Source organism: Danio aesculapii, chromosome 21, assembly GCF_903798145.1.
Source record: "Danio aesculapii chromosome 21, fDanAes4.1, whole genome shotgun sequence".
Classification (NCBI taxonomy): domain Eukaryota; kingdom Metazoa; phylum Chordata; class Actinopteri; order Cypriniformes; family Danionidae; genus Danio; species Danio aesculapii.
The window spans coordinates 29,233,614-29,250,890 of NC_079455.1; the positions used below are offsets into that span (position 1 = coordinate 29,233,614).

A 17,277-nucleotide genomic window follows, 5' to 3' on the forward strand; every position below is an offset into this window, starting at 1 on the left:
GACTTTATAGATTAAACAGACAGCAAACCAAAATTAATGTTTAAGATTAGCCCTTATCTTGTTGATTCCTATAATAAACTGTAGGGAAGAGACAAGGGTTATATTTGATTAGAATTGCCTCTTTAACTGCCTGCTCTACCTAATGGTTGACCATATTTTGACATGCTTTCTACTTTTTTTCCTGGTGGGGTAGTTAAAGGGTTAATAGAAAATCAAATGTGTGACGTTATGTTGCACAAGTATAAGGAGATAAGATGTTTCATAGATATTTAGCAAATTTCTTATTGTAAATATATAAAAACATATAAATATATATATTTTTTGCATTGCTAAGTAATTCATTTGGACAACTTAGAAGGCGTTTTTTTCTCAATATGTACCTTTTTTTTTTTAAACCAGCAGATTTCAGATGTTCAAATGGTTGTATCACAACCCCAGTTGGTCCAATTTTAACAAACGATACATCAATGGGAAGCAAATATATTCAGATGATGTATAAATTAAATAAAGTCTCAAATAATTGACATTTATGATTGGCTTTGTGGTCCAGGTTCTTAAACGGCACTACCTTTTTTTTTAACAGTGGATAAAACATTAGTAAAGTTATGCATACTTAATATGAAAATGTAGCATTAGTGTTTTTACAATCTATAAACTTGAGAAACGAGCAAACAACGTCACGGAAACACTCGCTAAATGTAAAACTGAGAAGAGAAATAGATTTATAATCCTTGCGTCTCGAAATGCATGTAGAATTATTCGTGTTTTATATATTTAATTTTTTTGTATATATATATATTATATATATATATATATATATATATATATATATATATATTATATATATATATATATATATATATATGTATATATAATGTATGTTATATATAATGTATATATAATATATGTGTGTATAATGTATATGTATATGTGTGTGTATATGTGTATATTACTGCTTTTATTTAAAAAAAGTAGCATACTTGCAAAAAAATGATGTTACAATTACAACACCATTTAAACAAATAACAAAAACAAACAAACAAGTCAGAATTATTAATTAAATTTAATTCAATTCACCTTTATTTGTATAGCGCTTATACAATGTAGATTGTGTCAAAGCAGCTTCACATAAAAGGTCATAGTAAATAGGAACAGTGTACAGTGGCCTTATTCACTCTGCAGGTATAGCACTAGCCTCATGACTGACATGTCAAATTATTTTCATGTTTGACAAAGCTCAGTGAGTATGTGGAACTCCAACAGTTTTCAAAGGAATGATGCTTGACATCGTCTCCTGTGCTTTTCTCCTCTGACCAAATAGTGGTTTGGGGGTCTTTGTGCCTTCTTGTTACCCTGGAGCCCTTTGGCTTTTAGAGTCTGTCTAAAACCTCTCCATGCCTGGATAGGAACTGCCATCTTCATCATGAGTCTTATCGCCAGCCTGTCCGGGATCAATGAGAAACTACTGCTGACACTGTGAGTCATTATCCAATTGACCTATCTATCGGTAAGGCCCGCTTAGTTACTAATTCGGACAAACAATCGGTAACTGTCCTCAATGACAGCTGTCTGGGACAATACTTTGTCCCTATGTTTTTAAAACATTTTGGACACAGTAGGGCCATCTTTTTTGTAAGAACATTCAAGTGGGACTTAAATTTGCCATTAAGGGTTACAGTGGGGGAAATAAGTATTGAACACGTCACCATTTTTCTCAGAAAAAAATTTGAAGGTGTTATTGACTTGAAAATGTTAGTACCAACCAAAGAAATCCATAGTCGTGCAATAAAATAAAATAAAATAAAAACCTAGACAGCAGCTGAAATCTCTCAGTAGTTATTCAGCAACCCTCTGCCCTTCTTCATTATAAATAAATATCAGCTGCTGTCCAACATCTACATTATCAAGATGAAGATGAAACCAGAACATTTCAGCAAGACAATGTTCTAAACCACAACCAAGGAAACTCTCAAATGCTTTTTGAGAAAGAAAATCAAGCTTAGAATGGCCAAACCAATCACCTGATTTCAATCCAATTGAAAATACAAAATAATGATTAGATTTGATAGATGAGATCCAAGGAACCATCAAGATTTTTACACTCTGTTGAAATCACACCGGAGCAATGCATGTAATTTCTCTGTGTGAGACACATTCTGACAAAAAATGTTGTGTATCATTGTTGGAATAGCCAACAATATACTGTATGAGTCAGAATGACAAATTTTATACTAAAAAAAGTTAATGTTAAATAAAGATCATATTCCATGAAGACGTTTTGTAAATGTACTACAGTAAATATACAAAATTTTTGATTAGTAAATACATTGCTAAGAACTTATTTTGGACAAATTTAAAGGCAATTTCTTAATATTTAAATTTTTCTGAACTCTCGGATTCCAGATTTTCAAATTGTTGTATCTAAGCCAATTATTGTCCAATCCTAACCATCCAACAATAAAAGTAATGGCATTACATGTTTAAAAACAATATTTAGGTAACTGTTTTTGTTAGAATTACATTTTAAATGGTAATGGTAATCAAATTACAGTTACATCCGAAACGCGTTTTGAATTACCAAGGGTATAACTCTGTATTTCGTTGTAATAAATCTGAAAAAGGGAATTACACGTTGCATTCAGGAGAATAAAAATTTGTAAGGTCAAAGGACTTTGTGTGCCTACAGATGAACTGGAATTCTTTATTCATTAGAAATAGTAACATGATCCAATTTGTTGTGAACAGATGATTCTTTTGAGTCAATCCTAAATTAATCATTTCTTTTGTTTAATGAAACCAGTAAGAATGATTCACAAACTGGATAGATCTGGAGTGTGTTTCCCTAGAGGTTCATTACTGAACTGTGCTTGTTAAATTACATTGAACTGTAATGACATTTCCTCCAATCGTTGTTGCTTTGGCTGTCAATTTTGACTCAGTGATTCTTTTGTGCTGCTCCATAGAGGATTATCAATGAAGTAATCACTTAAAGTTTGGTCCATTCATTAAACAAATGGGTCATTCTACAGAAATGTCCACCTTTCTGTCCCTAGACTCAATGGAAATAATCTAATTTAAAGACTCCTTCGTTTTAAAATGTCCTTATATTTTAAAATGAAGCAATATGTTATTTGAATAATTAAACCTTTCTGAATCATCAGTATGACACTGGCAATAACTGTTGTTTATTACATGAATTATATTAATTAGTATATTATACTAATTACTGAGTTTTTGTCACTGTGCAGCCGATGCTTAACTGCCATTGGCTTATCTGCTTTTAATGAAAGGGGCTTACTGATAGGTCAATACTACATCCATGAAATCACTGCAGTTTATTCATTCAGATTAATAACAGCTTTTTCTCAACGAATTAGCTGTGTGGGAAGCTCATACTATGACGAAACTACCCTGTAATTGTTTATTTTTCTGTTTATTTTAACAATGTCTGAGTTGTTTGTATCTGTTTCACTGTTTCTGTCCAATTGTGTCTCAGCAGAAATGGGAGAAATGGAAGCTATACAGAACCATATACGGCGCTGCCTGGTGAAGCTCTGTTTGCAAACTCATTAGGCATTTAGTTGTTATTTTTTGGACTGGTTGTGCTGAGAATTCTGTCCAATCATAAATGGAAGAACCCAGAGTTTGAAAATGAAACTAACAGGGTGAGTATGACGTGAGAAATGCTTTAGTAATATACACTCACCGGCCACTTTATTAGGTGCACCTTAATAGTACTAGGTTGGACCCTCTTTTGCCTTCATAACTGCCTTAATCCTTCGTGGCATAAGTTCAGCAAGGTACTGATGATTCGCGCTTTATGAAATGGCACATTATCCTGCTGGAAGTGTATATAGGCTGTGGGGTTACACAATGATCAGTTACTAATAGACCTAAAGTGTGCCAAGAAAATATCCCCCACACCATTACACGACCACCACCAGCCTGAACCATTCATACAAGGCAGGATAGATGCATGCTTTCATGTTGTTAATGCCAAATCTGACCATCGAATGTCGCAGCAGAAATCGAGGACTCATCAGAGCCAGGCAGTGTTTTTTCCAATCTCTATTGTCCAATTTGGTGAGCATGTGGCAAACTCTAGCCTCAGTTTCCGTGTCTCAGCTGACAAAGAGTGGCACTGGTGTAGGTCTTCTGCATGCTGTATAGCCCATCCGCCTCAAGGTTGGATGTGTTGAGCGTTAGAAATGCTCCTCTGCATACCTCGATGGTAATGACAACACAGCATTTGTGCCCACAGAACTGCCACTCACTGGATATTTTCTTTTTCTGACCATTCTCTGTAAACCCTAGAGATGGTTGTGCATGAACACCAAATAGATCAGCAGTTCTGAAATACTCAGACCAGCCTGTCTGGCACCAACAACCATGCCATGTTCAAAGTCACTTAAATCACCCTTTCCCCCCATTCTGATGCTCGGTTTGAACTGTACATTTGCTGCATGTGATAGGCCGATAGATACGAAATTTGCATTAAAACCAGTTGGACAGGTTTACCTAATAAAGTGACTGGTGAGCATATATTTTCAGTCATTTATATATCCTTGTCATAATAATAATAATAATATAATATAATAATAATAATAATAATAATAATAATAATAATAATAATAATAATAATAATAATAATAATAATATACAAAAAATAACAATAAAATAATAATAATTAAGAGACCACTTAAAAATGCTCAGTTTATCTGGATTTATGAATATAATTTTTTATTTTATTCTATAAACTGCTGATTAAATTTAATAGAGAGAGAATGTTTTGGGGGGAAAGATATTCTCAAATGTTTATATTCATTTTTACAGTACACAAGAGTTTTAGAATTAGTTCAGAAATCAATATCACACTTTTCAAAAACATTTTAAATTCTGGGAAACATAACCCTGCAGTTTCTCAAATGAGGTTTAAGGCTAGTCCTAGATTTAATTTCATGTTTGAGCTGTCCTAACTGAAATAACCTGCAGTGAGACATCTTAAATGGGTCACTACCATTGTTTTGTTTCGAGATGAATGCCAGTATTGTGTTTTTTATAATAAAATTTAATCATTTATTCAACATTCAGTTGTATCAAAACTGTTTAGTGTCTTTTTTTCGCTGTTGAACACAAAATAGGTTTTTTGAAAATGCAGGAAACCTGTAACTATTGACTTATGTAGTTTTCCCTAGTCTTAAAATCAATTGCTAAAGGTTTTCATCTTTCTTTAAATCATCTTCTTTTTTGTTTTCAACATAAAGGTATGGAACCACTTGAGGTCATAGTGTACAGTATAAACAGTGATATTACAAAGATAATAGATTTAAAAGATAATACAATTAAATTCAAACTACAAAATTTTAACTAATTATTTTTATATATTTATTTATTTATTTTGCTTCTCTTGATTTTTCTCTTTTTAAATTTATATTTAATATTTTTCTATAACAAATAATTTTGGGTGTACTAGTTTGTATATGCACATATATATATTGTATAGCTTCATGTTACAAATATAAATTTAAAAGATAGATTTGTGAGGGTGTGTACTTATATATGCTGTGCACTCTATGTTGTCTACATTTTGTATCTTTTATTTTTAAATGTTTGGAATCTGTAACGTGCAGACAGTGGCTACATTTCTTGTTTTGTTTTGTTTTTATTTGTAGCCTTTGCTGCCAGATGCCAGATGAAGAGATCAAGAAGATACTGTGCATCGGAATTCAGCTCACTGGTTTTATGTTTAGACCTTTTACACCAACCCACCTGAGTGACAGACTTGTACCTTGTCAGTTAGAGACAGACCTCTTGTGGTTAGCCAGAAAATTGCAAGAAAATGTACCTTAATAAATTGTTGAGTCTACAAGGAATCTGTTTACCTTATGATCACATATATGATGTTCATTATTCATTGTTTCCTTTTTATTTCAATGTCGTGTTGTAGAGCTACCGAAATCAACAGATTTTCGAAAAGTGGAGATGCCGGGGATTGAACCCGGGGCCTCATACATGCAAAGCATGCGCTCTACCACTGAGCTACATCCCCCTGTAGAAAATTTATGTACTTATGGCCATCAAAACTTTAAATACCACATGTATGACATCAATATACTGACTTATTAGCAAAAATTCTCGTGACAAAATACTAAAAATGTATCCTTAGATATTTAAGGATCCCGAATATCAAGGATTTTAAAATCTTTTCTCTGTGTACGCGCAGCATTCATCGTGACAGCGTCGACACCCCCCTTACTCATCGAATCGGGTCCTGATTGGTTTAAAATTACACAAAATATGATGGTGGCCAATGAAATTCATTTACGGTGAACTCTGATAATGACATTTCGTCACCGCATTCATCGGTGATATCTGGACGAAACCCGCAGGTGAATGTGTGTACACAAAGATGACGAACCACACACAAGCGCTCTGAAATGGTATGTTTCATAGGCTGAAGACTACAACAACCGGCGGATTTTGAAGCGGATTCTGTGTAATATCAACAGCATGTCCGCTTTTGTGGTGAGTGGAAGTTTAGGCGTGAAATGTTACGAGTTTTTTGTTAGCCTGCTAAAGTTGTTAGCTAAACTGTTCAAACGCAGCGTGCAGATTTTAACTTTCTGGACCAAAGAAATTTAGTGCAGTGGTCAAGATTTTCATTATAATGTTACGTCATTTTATAAGACTTTTAACTGAACTATTTGCAGGCCTTGTACAATATATGTAACGTTTCCATTGTTAGACATGCATTGGGCCCATTTAAGTACATGAAATTAATCTACAACACCTACATGTATATTGTCATTTTGCAAACAAGAGTTCTTTTAGACTGCTTGAGATAAAGGTGGTAATTATTTTGCATATATTGTCAGGGCCAAGTTTCATTGGTTGTTATTTAGCAGTTCTTATGTTTTCCACAAGGGGCTTTTAAAGAATTAATACTATAACAACGTTTCAAGCGGTTTCAAGGCTATATGAAAAGTTAAACAGCTGCTACTTCCAGTTGAAGTAACATCATGTAAGTTGATTTAAAGTAAATCATCCATGCTGTTTATGAAGGTATTTTGTGTCTGAAATAAATGGAAAGGTGTCAGAGAAGAACTTCTAAAGTAGCATGAAAGTTTCTAGACAGCTGCCTGCAAAAATATTGAGGTAAAGTAGTTTTTATATTCACAAATTCAGATATTCACCTAATAATATAATTTCAGAGAAGTATTCTTTGCATATTCTAAATAGTATAAATCATATTAGCAGCCAGTGACTATCACAGTACTACAACATTGTTCACAGTTAATTAAATTAGTGCTGCCTGATGTTTTCAAATCATACTTGCATGTGATTTCAGACTGTATATTCAAAAGTACCATGGCAAACAATATAGGGAGCGTGTCACAAGTTGTCATTAAATGAATGTGCGAATATAAGACCAACTTTACCTCAATTCCGGAAATTACATAAATGTATTTTCACTTAAATTACCACTGTATGCTTTGATACAAGAGGATGGAGTCATTTAGAGTCAGCATAATTTAGTCTGGCTATTATGAGCTTTATGAGCAGGCATAGAGCAGCTTTAACTCTACCTTGTAAAAATAGCTTATAATACAGTGTGGTCAGGATTGGTGTTTATGTGCAGCTGTTCACATCAGACCCAACTGCTTTGCAGGGTATAAAATAATGTTTATATTAACAGCCTAACTAACATTAAAACAATTATTTGTGAAATAGACTGATAAAATTCTGGTAATTTTCAGCTTATATGTTCTTAAAAATGTCATTCAATTATATATTTCAAAAATCGAAAAAAAAGTCTATGTGTGGTTCGTACAATGTTGAGATTTTAAACAAATTGACATTTTTTGGTTATTAACAAATTAATAATACAGTGGTAATAGTATGGTAAAAACGTGATAACTTTCAAAAACTGAAATGATTCACTAATTAGTGAGAAGTTCCTAATAAGATACCATATGGTTTTAGCTAAAAATACATATTTAAAAAAAGCTCAAATAGACCCTGAATGCAAAAATAGTATTCAGATATTGAATAAATAATGAGAGGTAAACAAACGGACCAGTCACTATACACAGCTGTTTTTCCACAGGACTTCAACAGATGTGTTCTTGCGTGAACATTTAATGACCAGCAACTTCTAGTTACAGATTTTTCCCACTTAGAGAAAAAATTTTAATCCCATCTGTATGTCTTCAACTTTTTGTTTTTTTAAATATCCCAGCCAAGAGCATCTGTCAGAAAGTGATTCATGGTAAAAATTGGCTACTTATTTAGGTCACTTTTTTATGTGGGGACCAACTCACACTATTGACTAACTATTAACTAATAACTATTTACTAATAAACATCTAAATTTGCTGTTTATTAATAGGAAAGGGGTAGGATTAAAGGATTTGAAATAAGGCTGCACCGTCTGCAATAACAGTTGAAGTCAGAATTATTAGCCCCCTTTTAATTTTCTTTTTCTATTTTTAAAAAATTCCCAATTGATGTTAACAGAGCAAGGAAATTTTCACAGTATGTCTAATATTTTTTTTCCTCTGGAGAAAGTCTTATTTGTTTTATTTTGGCTGGAATAATGCAGTTTTTAATTTTTTAAAAACCTTTTTAAGGTCAAAAGTATTAGCCCCTTTAAGCAATTTTTTTTCCGATAGTCTACAGAACAAACCATTGTTATACAATAACTTGCCTAATTACCCTATCCTGCCTAGTTAACCTAATTAACCTAGTTAAGCCTTTAAATGTCACTAAGCTGTATGGAAGTGTCTTGAAAAATATCTAGTAAAATATTATTTACTGTCATCATGGCAAAGATAAAATAAATAAGTTATTAGAAATGAGTTATTAAAACTATTATGTTTAGAAATGTGTTGAAAAAAAATCTCTCCATTAAACAGAAATTGGGGGAAAAAATAAACAGGGGGGCGAATAATTCTGACTTCATCTGTATATTGCGATATGAATTCAATTTCACCAGATGACTTGAATAAATCTGTTGGAAAGAATTCATTAATTTAGATTGATTGAGAATGTATTGATTGAGAACAGTGTTGAGGTAGAGAAATTAAAAATCTAATGTAAAATAACATGGTCTTCATTGTATAAATCATTCAGAAAATTACATTAATGTTACAAACAGCACTGTTGTTTTGTGTCGAAATGCTTATAACTACTGAAATTGAAATTGTGAAAAAATACAGATGAAAACTTTGCTCTGTGATGGTTAAACTCTGCAGTGACTTCACAAACCTCATGTATTCTGAATTGTGTGTGTGATCAACTATCTAATTGTGCATTGCAATATCGATGCTGAAAACGATATATATTGTGCAGCTCTAATTTGAAATATGGTCATTATGATCCCCAAACTAAAGCGTGACTCATCATTTATAAACTATCATTTATAAATTTGTCTTTCTAGGCCCATCCGTCTGTTCGTGTCAGAGGAACTGAACACACATACACTCCTGTGCGTGTGCCAGGATGAAAAGTGTTTGGGGCAGGAAAAAGGTGTGCACATGCACTGTCCGCTGTGTGCTGTGACCGAGGCTTATCAAGACCCGGTCATCCTGCGAGCTCACTTCCGCATCAAACACGTGGACAAAGGCATTGAGTTTGCTGGTAAGGCACAGTGTTGCTACAGAATTTAGCATGTATGATGATTTATGCAGTTTCTCTCATACACTTCTCTTTTTGTGGACAGGCTTGAAAGTGCTGCGCTGCTGTATCCATTGTGAAATTGTGGGCACTATAAAAGGAGAAAAGAGGTTTAAAGGTGCGCATTGGCACTGTTACCGTTGCAGAAATGGTTTTCAACAGGAGGGACGAGGCCATCAAACACTATAAAACACACTTCCGAAATCCTCACACCACATTCCAGATCCAAGTCACGCAGGTAATTGCTGCATAACACAGGGTTAAAGGCCCGTTCACATCAAGAATGAAATGTATTTTTAAAAGCAAGTGCTATATTATGTCATATGCTACTTTAAATTATTTTATTGACTTCAATTTATAATAGAATCGACTTTGTTTCATTCATTCATCCATTTTCTTTTCGACTTGGTCCCTTTATTAATCTGGGGTCGCCACAGCAGAACGAACCGCCAACTTATCCAGCATATGTTTTATGCAGCGGATGCCCTTCCAGCTGCAACCCATCACATGGGAAACACTCATTCACACACATACACTACAGACAATTTAGCTTACCCAGTTCACCTGTACTACATGTCTTTGGACTGTGGGGGAAACCGGAGCACCCGCAGAAGACCCACGCGATCTCGGGGAGAACATGCGAACTCCACACAGAAATGCCAACTGACCCAGCCGAGGCTCGAGCCAGCAACCTTCTTGCGCCCCCGTGATCCCCCAACTTTGTTTCATATTTCATGAAATTTGTATAGTCAGTACCATTACCAAAAAAAGATTTACATGATTGTTAAAAAGGTTTTGATATCAATTCAAATAATCCCATCTTCTTAATGACCACAATTTGCATATGCTCAATTATTTTTTTAAAGGATCTGTATTTTTTGACCCAAAAAGAGCAGTCGTTATGTATGGATTAAAATCACTTTAGACCAAAGACTATAGAATACACAAGACGTGTTACTCGTATAGTTTTGAATAGGAAAAAGAGCAATGGTCAATATGGTGAATGAAGCCCCGCCTTTTTGTACAGGAGCCAATCAGTGATTGCTATAGACTGACCATCCTCTAGGGGAGGGGGAGGAGCAGACTTGAGTTTCTGCAGATTTTGTGTGATTTGGACGTTTAGAAATGAAACTAAAGGAACAGTTGTTGTTTAATTTTATTGTTGATTCCTAATGTGAAATTTAATCGTAAGCTTGGCAAGCAGTTTTTGGAGAATTTGATGTTTCCCTATTCAAACAGAATGCCTGAGCATACTTGCCGAGAGGTGTTTCAAAGATGAACGCAGAGTGGAATGACTTGCCTTAAAGGGACTTTTAGACTTTATTACAAATATTCAAATGGTCACAGAAGTAACGGCATAACGACTTTATATTTTGAATAAAAAACATTGATGTTTACAATAGCAAATAAAATCAACTTTTGAAAGTTGTAGTATTTGTAAGTTTGTATTTACATAATATATACATGAGTATAATTGATGAAAGAAATATATTCACATGTGTGTATATATATATATAAATATATAAATATATAAATATGCTATACAATAATTAATGCACAGTATGCACAAATAAAATACATTTTGTTAATATGAACTTTTCTTTTGGATGCGATTAATCTGTTAATTTGTTAGCACTAATATTATATATTCATTCATTTGTTCATTTTCCTTCGGCTTAGTCCCTTTATTCATCAGGGGTTGCCACAGTGGAACGAACCGCCAAATTATCCAACACATGTTTTACACAGCGGATGCCCTTCTAGCTTCAAGCCAATACTGGGAAAAATCCATACACATTCATTCACACAAATACACTATGACCAATTTCATTTATCTAATTTACCTATAGTGCATGTGTTTGGACTGAACCCAGAGAAAACCCACATGAACACGGGGAAAACATGTAAACTCCACAGAAATTCCAACTGACACAGCCGGGACTTGAACCAGTGACGTTCTTGCTGTGAGGCCACCACTGAGTCACCGTGTCACCCATTAATATTATATATTTGCAATTTAAATAAAACATGAAGCTGCTTATAAAATATTCTGTTTGACATAGAGCACTATATGCTGTAAATGAAGTCGAACTGACTTTAGCATGTGGCTGATTCTAAATGGCTGACAGTACACATCTTTTAAAACATTATGATTACAAATTTTCTATGATTATAGATGTAGCTGTGTTCTGTTTATCTGCTCTGAATATGATTTTTAGTTGGAATAATGTTCATATATTTCCTCAGAATGTAAACTGCCGACAGTATTACGGTGAAAGCTCAGAAGCTCACGTGAAAGCATATGAAGGCCTTGCAGTGGGTCTTGGACCAGGTGAAGATGGCACAAGCATTGGGTCCATCTTAACACAGCCCATTCTGACCACTGGCACTGAAACACTGCTGACTGTGGAGCCAAAGGTAGACAAACTCACACTGGAATATCATAGCTTTAGGTCATATTATTTACTAGTGATGATCCATAAGCCTCATTTGCCTTTTAGGAAGACGTTGAGAGAAATGGCATCCCATTGGGTGCTGAGGAGGAGGTGCAGTCTTCCCAAAGTTCATCTGATGGGACACAGACTCTTGTTCTTATGGATCCTGATGGACAAGGAAGCAGTGTGATCTATGATACAACTACTGGTATCCTTACTGAACAGGTTATTATTAATCACTGTTCAATATGCTTTTATTAATAGTATTTCAGAATTAAATTACAGAAAAAAATTAACAATAAAAATTAATAAAATTAAGAATGCAATTCTTCTATTAATATTAATTACAAGATTGGAGGTGCTGTATGTACGTTTTTGACTCTTCTAAAGCATAAAAATACTATAATATGTTTGAAGATGTTTAAGAAACATGCCAAGTGAACATTTTTGTTTATCTGAAAAACTATGCTAAAGTCAGTTATTCTGCTTTAAAAATGTCTGTTACGTGCCGGGATGCTGTCTTTGTTTTGGTTCTTTTAACCCACCCCAATGCCAGTTTAGCCAATTATATTTCAGCACTCCGGTTTGCCTTGTTGGAGAACCGCGTATTTCATTCTGAAAGGCTCTCAAAGCATGCTCCCGTGACTGAAATGAGACCTCTGGTGGACAGTAGCAGACTCCGAAATGAGACGCAGATTCAGCGTTCCACATGAGGTTATTAATTAGCAAATAATATAAATATTACGAGCATAAACATTAGGTGAGCAGGTTACATTGTAACCCTGTGTCCTAACAACATGCTACGTGACAAGATTTTCAGTGATAAGCAATTTGGCTTTTTGCACCAGATGAAACAACAGAAGTTTAAATACAGCCATTCAGAAGCACAGAATATACACTCACTCATGAAATGGTAAGGTTTATAATCTAATTAGTACATATTAAACCTCTTTAACAATTTTAACAATTTCAATTTCAAACGGTTTATTTTATTTCAAGATTTGAGGTGAACTATCTGCTGCTGCTGCTTTCAGTAGTATGGCAATAAATGCCATGTAAAATGGCATTCAAACTCACATTGTTAGCATTTACACTAAATAAAGCACATTGAGGTGTACCTGAGGTGATCATTGTCAGCTGCCAGAATTAGAAGCCGTATTTGAAATATAAATTTCATGTGTTGGTTAGAACAAAAACTCCTTTAGTATGAAAATATTCCTTCTATTGCATGCCATTTCTTTTATTTAGAACACGGTTTATCGTCAGACTCCCTACTTTTGGACCTCAATCTGGCAACCTGCTCCTGTGTTTGTTTTGATCCAGGAATACAATACCTAGTACAACTACTGGGTGTCAAACTTACATACTGCACCTTCATTGAATAAAAAATGAAAAAGATTATTCGCATCCAAATTAAAGTTTATTTTGACATAAGATATATGTGTGTGTGTGTGTGTGTGTGTGTGTGTTATATATAATTATTATATAAAGATAGCACACATACATACATGCATAAAAACAAAACTACACAAACCTTTTTTTGCATAAATATTTAAATGTATAAACAATTTGCATCATATACATATTTATATTTAGATATAAAATATATAAACATTTGCTCAAACATATGCATGTATATGTGTATTTATCTATACATATTAAATGTAAACAACACACACACATATATTATGTCAAAACAAACTTTTATTTTGGATGTGATTAATCATCTTTGTCCAGCCAAGAAAAAGATTATATTTAGTGTAATTTTCTTCAGCAGCTAATTCAAGTAAAGTTATTATAGTCCATTATCAAGCCAGACACCACTGCTTTGAGCATTAATAACATCAACAAAAAAATAATAAATGTTTTCTTCAGCACCAAATCCGCTTGTTAAAGTGATTTCTGAAGGATCATGTGATGGTGAAGGCTGGAGTAATAATGCTGAAAAGTGAAAATTAACCTTTGCATCCCCAAAATAATCTAAAATACACTAAAATATGAAATATACGTAGTGGCAGTCTTAACTTAATCTAAACATATTGTTTCTGTAATTTTAGGAAGCAGAAAGTTTGGAGCAGACACTGCTGCAGAAACGTCTCCTGGAGCTTCACCAGCAGATCGACACACTTCATCAGGAGAAGGAGAGCATGGAGAAGACACTACGAGCTGAGATTAAACAGCTCAAAGAACAGGTATACTTGGCTGGTTTACATGTAGCCTTATTGTATTTATTTATTTAATTAAAAAGAGTATCAGTTACACAATTTCTCTTCTATACTTGTATTTAAATAATTCTTTTTATCCATTTCATTTCATTGTTAGGTCGCAAGCCTAGTGCAATCTAATGTGAGGATGTTTGAGGAACTGCAAGCCTATCAATGTCCTGATCACAGCCAACAAAAGGTGGCCAAACTTGTAAGTGCTCTAAATGAAAAGCAGACTGTATTGGTAAATGATTATAATTATACATCGAGATGATAGTAAATTGGTGACACGGTAGCTCTGTGGTTAGCACTGTCGCCTCACAGCAAGAAGGTCGCTGGTTTGAGCCCTGGCTGAGCCAGTTGGCATTTCTGTGTGGAGTTTGCATGTTCTCCCCCTGTTCGTGTTCAGTGCTCCCTACACTTAAGTGCTCTATGCTTTTCCCTACAGTCCAAAGACATGCGCAATAAGTGAATTGAAAAAACTTAATTGGCTGTAGTGTATGTGTTTGAATGAGTGTGTATGGATGTTTCCCAGTACTGGGTTGCAGCTGGAAGGGCATCCGTTGTGTAAAACATATGCTGGTTAAGTTGGCGGTTCATTCCGCTGTGGTGACCCCTGATGAATAAAGGGAAAAAGCTGAAAGAAAATGAATAAATGAATGAAAGTAAATGCAATATCCATATCGCAGAAAGAAGTAGGATAAATTATATTTTAGGTGCCAAACATATGTGTGATGTGATCAGATGTCTCAGTAGGTACTGTTATGCTAATGGATAAACTTTCCAAAGGTGAATCTAAAGTGCCTCATAGCAAAGAGCTAAAAATAAATAATAATGGCAGATTTTGAGATGAGAAATAGCCATAAGTTGATGACGTGACAATACATAAATAAACGAACAAACAGTAGAGACAAGAGGAAAATGACAACAACAAATAAGAATCAGATTATCTGCCGAGGCTTTCAGTCATTCATAGTGCTTCATCTAAATGAAAGTAAATGTAAATGTTTGCACAATGACCTTTTTTTTGCCAGAAATGAATTTAATTAATTACAATTTAATTCAATTAATTTAATTGATTTAAAATATCAGAAAAATATCTACTTTGCCTGTTTATATTAGTATGATCATTGTATAAAATTTTTAAAAAAAATAGATGACGATAATAATAAGAAGAAAAATAGTTTGCGTAAAACTCAACATCACACATTTCATATTTTCACAGTATCGTGCCAAGTATTCACAAAGACAGAAAGGGCAACACGCTCTGTGACTGAATAGTCACGTCTTCCAAATAAAACAGCCAATCGCTATTTGATAAAATCATCATGTCATTGGTGCTGTCGTTAAAAGCTTGCCTAGAGCTACATTGGCAGATCTAGCATGTCAAATATGTTTTTGATACTGTTTAGTTATTTTGTAAGCTTAAAGAATTGGATGTTTCCCCATTCAAATGGGTAGGAGCTGTACATGCATGGCGTTTTTAAAATGTGTATTAAAGGGGACCTATTGAGCAAAAATATGGAGTTTAAGTGGTTTAAACACATTTGCATGGCAACTGTCTGCGAATATAACCAGCATCTAAAGGTAAAAATGTATTAATTAAACTATTTATAATCATACTTCATAAAAACAGTCTACAGAAACACTTTGATTGACATGCTCCCTTTCTACATGTCACACCTACTGGTGACGATCTCTTCCTCATTATTATAGGACATTAGTCTTGTTTTCGAATCTGCCACTATGCTGACACATATGCATTTGTAGCTCCGCCCTCTTTGAAAAGAGCACAATCTGATTTGAATTTAAAGTGACAGTCACCAAAATGGCACAATTAGGGTCAAAGCCTAAAAGGGGCAGTTTTAAAGAGTTATAAAAACATTATTTGTGGGGTATTTTGAGCTTCATATACACACTCACTGACTTGTTTTACATCTTGTAAATGGGTCCCCTTTAAAGTTTTGTTAAACTTGCATACCTTGTTCTGTCTTTGCTACTGTTAGATGGAAAGCCTTGAAGCTCAGCACAAGGAGCTCCTGCAGGCTCAGTTGGCTTCGCTCAGAAGGGAGATCCTGTGCGGGACTGGTCACGTCATGGCAATCAATGGCCACAAGGAGGCACTGGAGCTCAATGAGGATTCAGAAGAGACACAAACCACAGCCATCAGTGGACCTTTAACAGGATTGGAGAACATGGATGTACAGCTACACACTGAGCAGCATGAGAAACTAAAATCCACAGAGCTGGAGCTAGTGTCATCCGATACAGTGGCCTGTTTGGAGAGCCACAGCCTGGAGTTAGAATTGACAAACACTGGCTTAACTACATCGAAGATTTTAGAGGATAAACCGGAAGTTTCTTTGTTCATCGAGGCTCCAAAGAAGCGCAATTCAACTGACGACTTAGAGGAGATAGTTGAAAACAAAGTACAAAAAATAAGCTGAGAATCACACTCATCTTCATTCCTTTTTTAAAGCTTTTAAAAATTGCTGTTAGGTATGCCATACATTTCCAGATCAATAATCTGTCTGTATTCTGTCATTTGGCAAAATATAGATATACATGATTCCATTATACATTATTTTTTGACCATAAAGCTTTTTTACATTTTTATTTATGTTTGTCAATGCTATCTAATGCAATGTACTTGTGCTTTTAATGACTGCATTGGGTTTCATTTATCATTGAGCGTAAACAGACTTGCTACTGATCATGTTTTCATAAATGAAACATTGTGCGGGGAACAGTTATGAGCTGTGGAAACACTTTATGTAAGGATGCCAAATCTTGAAGTTCTACAGACATAGTGATATTTATAAATAACCAGTGTTTATTTATTTTTTAATTAAATGCCAGAATAATTATTGACTTTGTTCAATTTTGTCCAGCTGGTTTATTTCTTACAACTGATATATGTTGCTTTTCTAAGTGCAATCTTAATTTTACTTCAATAATGAGCAA

At 34.3% G+C, this 17,277-nt stretch overlaps 2 long non-coding RNA genes, 1 other non-coding gene and 1 pseudogene across 3 annotated transcripts; 3 read left to right on the plus strand and 1 right to left on the minus strand.

The window, feature by feature from the left end:
- The first annotated feature begins 1,158 nt into the window (after nucleotides 1–1,158).
- Nucleotides 1,159–3,579, plus strand: LOC130215224 (uncharacterized). Its single transcript, XR_008835678.1, has 3 exons — nucleotides 1,159–1,182; nucleotides 1,322–1,476; nucleotides 3,500–3,579. It is a non-coding gene; the product is annotated as an uncharacterized LOC130215224 (long non-coding RNA).
- A 9-nt stretch (nucleotides 3,580–3,588) lies between these two features.
- On the plus strand, nucleotides 3,589–5,873 carry LOC130215225 (uncharacterized). Its single transcript, XR_008835679.1, has 2 exons — nucleotides 3,589–3,665; nucleotides 5,673–5,873. It is a non-coding gene; the product is annotated as an uncharacterized LOC130215225 (long non-coding RNA).
- Nucleotides 5,874–5,977: 104 nt separating this feature from the next.
- Nucleotides 5,978–6,049, minus strand: trnaa-ugc (transfer RNA alanine (anticodon UGC)). The gene has a single exon. It is a non-coding gene; the product is annotated as a tRNA-Ala (tRNA).
- On the plus strand, nucleotides 5,983–17,189 carry LOC130215050 (uncharacterized; annotated as a pseudogene).
- The last annotated feature ends 88 nt before the right edge of the window (nucleotides 17,190–17,277 follow it).